This window comes from Brassica napus, chromosome A8 (assembly GCF_020379485.1).
Source record: "Brassica napus cultivar Da-Ae chromosome A8, Da-Ae, whole genome shotgun sequence".
Classification (NCBI taxonomy): domain Eukaryota; kingdom Viridiplantae; phylum Streptophyta; class Magnoliopsida; order Brassicales; family Brassicaceae; genus Brassica; species Brassica napus.
The window spans coordinates 4,228,438-4,236,423 of record NC_063441.1 but is presented as its reverse complement, the minus strand read 5'-3'; the positions used below and the strand labels follow the sequence as shown (position 1 = coordinate 4,236,423).

Sequence of the window (7,986 nt, the reverse complement as noted above, 5' to 3'; positions counted from 1 at the left end):
AATCATATTGTTTGGGTCTGTCAGTGAAGAATAAGATTACTTACCATTAATTATTAAATATATACTAGGGTTACGGGCGGGTAAACAAATATACAAATAATTTAAATATATTTAAAATGTTCAATTCATTTTTAGCTAAACATTAATTTACTTTTTATATATTTATCATGTTAAACTTGTGTATCTATTTTACAAATCATAAATTTAATTAACTCTTAAAGTTAGGGCTGTTCAATATGGTAAAACCGAACCGTACCGAACCGAACCGAAATAGACAATATGGTTTGGTTTTGATATATACCATATAAACCGAATGGATATAATTTTATAAAAACCGTAGGATTTGGATATGCTTTGGTATATAACCGATTAAACCGAATAAACCGAACAAAAACCGATTAAAAGTAGAAACATGTAAATATGTATCTATTTATAACAATACATGAAAATCTATTTGTTATATAAGTTAAATTTGTGTTAATAACTATTACCATAATTTTATAGTAATAAAAAACTTTAATTTGTAAAACATTTGAACTATAACTAAATAACAATACATCGCAATTCAGACATCTTATTTTCTAAGTCTTTTTTTGATCTTTTTGATTTATTTTAGTCTTCACTAAATTAATATGAAGATTATAAATTTGATGGAAAATTTTCAATTGAAAAAGCATGACTTTAATGAACACTAAATATGGAAGAGTGGAAAAACTTTTCTTTCATGTTTCTGTTTTGTTTCATATTTTTATTTTCAAAATTTCAAGCTTTGATTTTAGTTATAGATTTGATTATTTTATTTGATGGTAGAAGCATTTTTACTTTTTTGTTCATTTATTTAAACATGTAATATATTTTTAATAAATGACTGTGTTGACAATATGACTAAAATTCATATAATATGATCTCAAACAAAATAATTATGTTTTTTGGTATAAAACCGAATACACCGAAAACCGACGGTATATAAACCGAACCGAACCGAAGTAAATATGGATTTAGAATGGTAGTTATATTTTACTAACCAAAATACCGAAAACCGAAAATAACCGAACCGAAACCGAACCGATATCCGGATTGAACACCCCTACTTAAAATCATAAAATAGATTTTTTGTTTAAGTTTGTTATAATTTAGCTTATAACGATATGTCACCTCAATTATTTTTAACAAAACAACATCTTTTTTTTTCTGAACAACAAAAAAAAAACATCTAACAAATAGTTGTAGACTTAATCTAAATCGAATGTTAAATTTTTTAAGTTGCTCTCATTTTTATATACAGTCACACACAAAAAGTATTATCGTAAACTAAGTTTGTCATCATCTACCTTTATTGTGGAAAATCATCATCTGTCGACTTAAAAGAACCGTTTCTTATGTGTTTGACTCTTAAAATTTTCCGACAAACAATAATGTTTTATTTTATTTTAATATATATGAAGATGTTTAGTTATTATGTATTGTATATTTTATATTTACTTATTCGTATATACAAAATAAGAAACAATAATGTTTACCTTGTTTTCTAAATTAGCACATCTCATTTAATTTTCGATGATCCTAGACTGCTTTTGTTACAATGAAACAATAATGTGATAAAGACCAAACGAATATTATTAAAATTAATCACATTTTTTGACCGAGCTACGATTCATTAAAATAAAAGCAAGTTTACCCACCACAAAAAATTGTCAAGTTTAGAGATAAGAGAGTTGATTTTGCCACTGCATCAACCTCTTTATTACATAATATAGGGATGCGATGGAAAGAGCAAGCTTTAAAGAAGCTGCTGAAATGGTCAATATCAAAGAGAATGCCATTACTCTCCTTGATGAGTGTAGCTTGGAGAAAATTAGACAACATGGATGCCTTAAAATCGAAGAAAAAAATATGAACAATAGTTTGTCATTTACTTGTGCAATAAGTTGATCATGCTAACCGTTATCCGTATATACCTATAGATATTATATATTAAAATTTGTATAACTTTATATATAATTTGATAGTAAATGTGACGATAACGTTTTACAATAATACAATGTTTTCTAAATTAAATTCTTATCCTAAAAAATGTGTAAATAAGAATTATGATGTTAATATTTGAATGATGAAAATCAACTGATAAAATCTACACTATTATTTATGAAGTGATTTTGCTTATTTGTCATGTTCTCCATGATTTTAGATAATTTTGCTTATTTTTTTTATTTTTTTTTTGTCATCAACAAACAGACTCATATAGATTCTGCGAACCAATACGGTAACTCCGCATCCATGTGAACGACGAAAGACGATTGTTTTCTGGCACATCGTGCTAGACCATCCGCCTTTTGTTTTTCTTGTCCGGGGTACATGAATGATCTCTGAGCTAGTAAAACATGTCTTCAGTAGCTTTATGTCGTGCAGATAACTCTCAAACGCTGGCCATTCCTCTGGTTCCGAAACCATCTTCACCAATTGAGAACAATTCGTAGCAAAAGTAACTTGAAACTGATGTAAATTCTTCATACATTCCATTGCCCATATCAATGCTTCCATCTCTGCATGAAGAGGTGAAATACATGCCCTAGAATTTCTTGCACCCATCAATCCCTGAAAGCCCTCGAGTATGCTATACCATCCTTGACCTGAATAAGGTTCTTCATTTTTCCAGGAACCCTAATTTTGCTTATTTGTCATGTTTTATTAGGTTTTAACTAAATTATTGATTTATTATCTGTTATTAGCTGAGTCATTAATATATTAATTTAAAAATATCCTTAATGAATCTTGTATATAATTAAAACGAATGTTAATAATATTAAATTTCTGTGTTATATTTAAAAAAAAAATAAACAATATCTTCACTGAATTTTATATATTATTAAAAATGAATTTTATTTTAATAGTATAAATTTTATATGTTATATGTTACATTAAATAATTGATTATAAAATAATATAATAGAATTATAAAAAATAAGATTATTCTTATCTATATTGTGTTGCTATCTGAAAACAATATTTTATTATAAACTTTAAAAATTTAAGATAAAAACAATTACTAATAATATTACTCAAGCAAAAAAATCATATAAAAAAATTTTCTAAACTATTTCTAAGATATGAGTGTTTTAAAAAAAATAACACAATAGTAAGTATATATTTTGATAAAAAATATTTGACATATATAAATACTTTGATGTTTGATTTAACTATTTAAAACAATAAATAATAACTTATTATGTTGGTTTTAGATTAATAAAACATAAGCTAATAAGTATCCATAAGAAGTTTATGCCCGTATGTGCGGGCAAAATACCTAGTAAATCTTTATTAGTAAAGAAGAGTAAGCCAAACCGATGGTTACGTTTTTATACATGCAATAAAAACATAAATTATAAAAGAAAAGTAAAACATATTTATGGATATTAATTATGAAGTAATCGAATTATTAAGTAATCGATTGAAGTTAAACTTGTGATCACTCTAAAGTCTAATGCCATTGTGCTCACTCTAATTATTAATTATTAAATTATAAAAGGAAAATATATTTATGGATATTAATTATTAAGTAGTGCCATTGTGATCACTCTAATTAAATGGATGGTATATATTTTACATTCAGAAATTTCTTACTCACCTTTGTGAATAGTAACATATTTTGTTATTATTAGTGGTTGTGATAATGCTTATTAAGACGTCGGCTGCTATTCCGGATGAGTTTTAGTTTTGATTTACTTGCATGAGAAGTAAGGAAGAATATGTGTTTTAATTTTGTAACCATATATGAGAGTGAATAAAATAACATTAGAGAGGATGAGTTTAACATTTTCACCGAAGCAACATATAAACTATCCCTCCACAGCTTTAAAGTGATTTGTTGTCGTTCACGCATGATGTTATGTGTCATTCTTTTTTTTTGGCTTAATGTTATGTGTCATTCTTGCACTCCTAATGTTTTGTTTTCAATATATCTCGTGGAATGTTGTTATTATGTAGATTTAATGAACCATATGTAACTTGTTTGAGATGTTAATGATGGTATCAGGAAGTGTGGTGTCGCAGGAATAAATTATTCATTTAGATAATAATGCTTTCCATGTGCAGACGATTTGAAGTGAAGTGTGGTGCTTATTTCTTAACAAATAGAGCTAAAGAAATAGATGTGCTGACGATTTGAAGTCATATGACTTTGTAGTGATTTGAAATTAAATTAAAAACTATAAGGCGTTGTGAGTGTAAGCCGGTAAGGTAAACTGGATAAGGCCAGTCTGGGTGGAAGTGCAAATTTATTAACTTGCAAATGTCTGAGCGGTGCAAATTTAGAAAATATAGAGCAACAAAACATAATCTATAAAAGACTTGAAGTGCTCTGACTTCGTTGAACTTGGAAATAAAATAAAAAAGCTAATGCAACGGACAGTCCACATGTCTTGCAACTTCAGCTCCCTTTGTTCTTCTAAATTACTTATTGTGTTGTTTCTTTCCAGAGGACTCAGCTTTCTTCTCTTGTCATCATCGCTTCTGTTCCTATAAAGACAATGCTTTAATTAGATAACAACTTGCTTTTGAAATCGAACATATCAGACGAACAAAAGATCATAGAAAGAGAGAACCACACAAAAATCCATTTTTAGAATGAGAGTTCAGAAGCCTGAAGTTTATAAAAAGTGACTCTTGGCTACCAAAAAAGTTTTGCAGAGAAGGTGAAAAAAGAAAAATCAATCAATTGAGCAGACTCTTGGAAAGGAAAACACTTCGGAAGAGATTTTTCAGTGAGTAAACGCCTCCTTGTCAACCGAGAGTAACCGAGTAGTCAGTCATCTTGAACGGGTCGATCAATTATTTCAAGGTGAAGTGAGAGCTATCATCCTCATCTCAACTCCATCTCCTCACATAGCCACGTATCTAAACACAGATAAACAGCAGAAAATTATATTTTTGGCATCAAAAACACATATGGATTCAAACACTAAATTTCTCTCAAACAGAGCTACAAAACAATGTTGCGCTTGTGGTTAAACACAAACAATCCAAGACCTAAACTTTCTATGTTAAATAGACAAAACAATAAGCCTTACAGACAATCAAGCAATATTCAGGACATCAAGGATACACTTTCATTTCGTAGACGAACTAAAACTCCATAATCCATAATCCAATATCAAATTTCAATTTCAGATTCAAATCATAAGAAGAAGAAGAAGAAGAGAGTGACCATGATGACCGAGATCCCGAGAGGAGGAATGAGAGGTACAGAATCAGAGATCTCCACGACTCCTTCGTGCTTAGGGCTGATTCGAACCGATGAGGACTCTCCGTTCATCGCAGTTTCTTGTGTTGCAGCGAGAAGCCACTAAAGAAGAAAGATTGATTAGTTAGCCATTCACACAATGAAATTAACTTTGGTGTTATCACGGATTGAGAGGATGATGTTCAAGGAAAGAGGGCTTACCATTTATAGGTGCATAGAGACCAACTTGCAGAGGGATAAGATGCATCAATCTCAGATCATGCTCAGACGCGGATTGATGGTATTAAGAGGTTTGTTAAAGCGATGAATTAATAACCTCTAACGTTTCGAAGAATTAGAAAGGAACGTGTAAAGACGCAACCGAAGCTTCTTACAGATAGGCCGAAAACAATATATGATTGGCCCACAAACAATGTCCAATTCGATGATCCAATATTCGGTGGTGATGTGGAGAGATGAAGCTATATGATTGGCTAGAATTTATAGTCCTACGTGGGCAGGCTAAATGGGGTTTATATTTGGCTTTTAGTATAGGTTAGATTTGTCGACCAAATATTATGCATTTATTTCTTCAACACACATATATTATGTACCGTTGACTATAATATGTATATTAGAGAAGTGGATCCGAGAACTTTGGAATCACAACGGAGGTTACAAAATATTTATATAAACGTTATGCTCAAACTATTAAGGAGTGGTGGTTACTTTGGAAAAAGAATATCACGCGGTGGTTACTTTCAAAAATTAAAAGGACATTGCAGTTATCATATAAAAAAGTATGTATTGTTGAAATAATTGTTTGGACTCTATTTTTATCAATGGGTCACACTGTTGTTTTAATAGAATATTTCAACAAACAGAAGTTTGTTTCAGGAACGTGGTTTGAAAGTGCTTTGATATTATAAGAAAAGCTGTTAACTAATTATCATAATAAAAATCATAATTCTCAAATATTAGGTGTTTCTCTCTCGCATGCGGACATAAAAAAATTATAATTATTTATTAATACATTATTTACTAATTATTTATATTTTCTTATTTTATAACCAATTTTTAATGTTTTATTTGGACATTCTTACCTATAATTTTTTTGAAATTTGTTTGTACGCTATATTTATTATTAATAGATAAATTTTAAAATTACTCAATATTCTATTTTCAATTATATAAAATTTATAATTTTAATTCATTAATATTTATTTATGTTTTTTAAAAAATAACTTCATTAATATTTATTTATGTGGTTTTTTAAAAAAATTTAAAAGATTTTTTTTCAGATAATAACACAATGTATATATGTTATCTTTTTATTTTAAAACACATTTTTTTAGATTTTGGATAATTCTTATTATCATAAATTTGAATCACTTATCTAATCAAAATAATTTAAATTCGTTTTGTAGGTAATTTATATACTTTATTCATTAAGAGTATAAAAAATATTAACAAGTCTAACTTTTAACGTGGGAGCTTGAATGGAAAAGTCACTTCGCAAATAATAGTAGAAATATAGAAAGAAGAACAGCAGCATAGCTTAATAAGTTAATATATAATATTGTAAACATAGAATAAAAATATATATGCAAGACTTATTATAAACACTAAAAGTATTGATCATAACCATATAAATAATAGGTTCAAAATATATAAAAAATATATAAAGTTATTCTTGAATTGTAAAAAAAAAATTATTTATGTAATTCAGAATAGTTAATCTTTATGTTAAAGAATTCAAGTATTATCTTCACATCAAAAAGAAACCGGCTAAATTTAATAATATTCTTAAATCTTTTAAAAAAAACTAAAGAATAAACTAACATATGACCTCTATACACCAACATTTTTAAAAATTTTAAATATTATAATATGTTTCTTTTGCAAAAGCTATTATATTATTCTGGCAACGAACGGTTATTATATTACTCATACTTGAGATGGTTTAGTAACCAGGCCGAAATAGAACAACCAACAAAACAAAGTTCTCTATGAAAAGACCTCGCGGTACTCGCACGACTTATTACTTATAACTTCACTAAACCCATTATGCAATTTTAAAAACTAATCCTAACTATTACTATAGTTAAGCTAAAACAAACATTAGAAAAAACAAAACAATTATCTTTTATAAATTTTTTTAATAATTAAATAATTTTACAAATTTTAAAATAAATACTCAGATAAATAGATAATTTGTTTTAATAAAAAACATGAAAATTAATTAAAATTTCAGATGACAATAAGCAAAAAATTTTAAATATATTTATTTTCTTTGTTCATTTGTTTACCCGTCCGTATGGCGGGCCTACCCTAGTAATCTATCTATATATATAAGTAGACATTTTCTTTTCTTCTGACAAGTGGCAGGGGGGTTTGCTTCCACGTGTCCTCTTTTATTTTTTCATCAAAATTCACATGTTTGTTATATTAAAAAGTTACTGATGGAACTTGAATAATGCAAAAACTCAGAAAATTAGAATAAATAAACAAATAACAAAAGAAGGCAAAATTTTTGAATCTAATATAATTTCTAAGAAATGTAGTTATCTAATCGTTCTTGCACAAAGAATAATTATATGAAATTTGATAATTATTTTATTGGTCAGTAAAATTCAAGATGAATAAAGAAATAAGTAAAATAATATAAATAATTTTAAATACTTAATTTATGAACAACTAAAAATAATATTAACTTTCACTATTTATTAGTTTTTACTATTTTCTATTTTTTAATTTACAAATTAAATA

The 7,986-nt window shown here is 27.5% G+C and overlaps 1 long non-coding RNA gene across 1 annotated transcript; it reads right to left on the bottom strand.

The window, feature by feature from the left end:
- Positions 1-3,874: 3,874 nt before the first annotated feature.
- On the bottom strand, positions 3,875-6,011 carry LOC125577017. The gene is made up of 2 exons (XR_007315347.1): positions 5,203-6,011; positions 3,875-4,892 (listed from the first exon to the last, which is right to left on the bottom strand). It is a non-coding gene; the product is annotated as an uncharacterized LOC125577017 (long non-coding RNA).
- Positions 6,012-7,986: the final 1,975 nt, after the last annotated feature.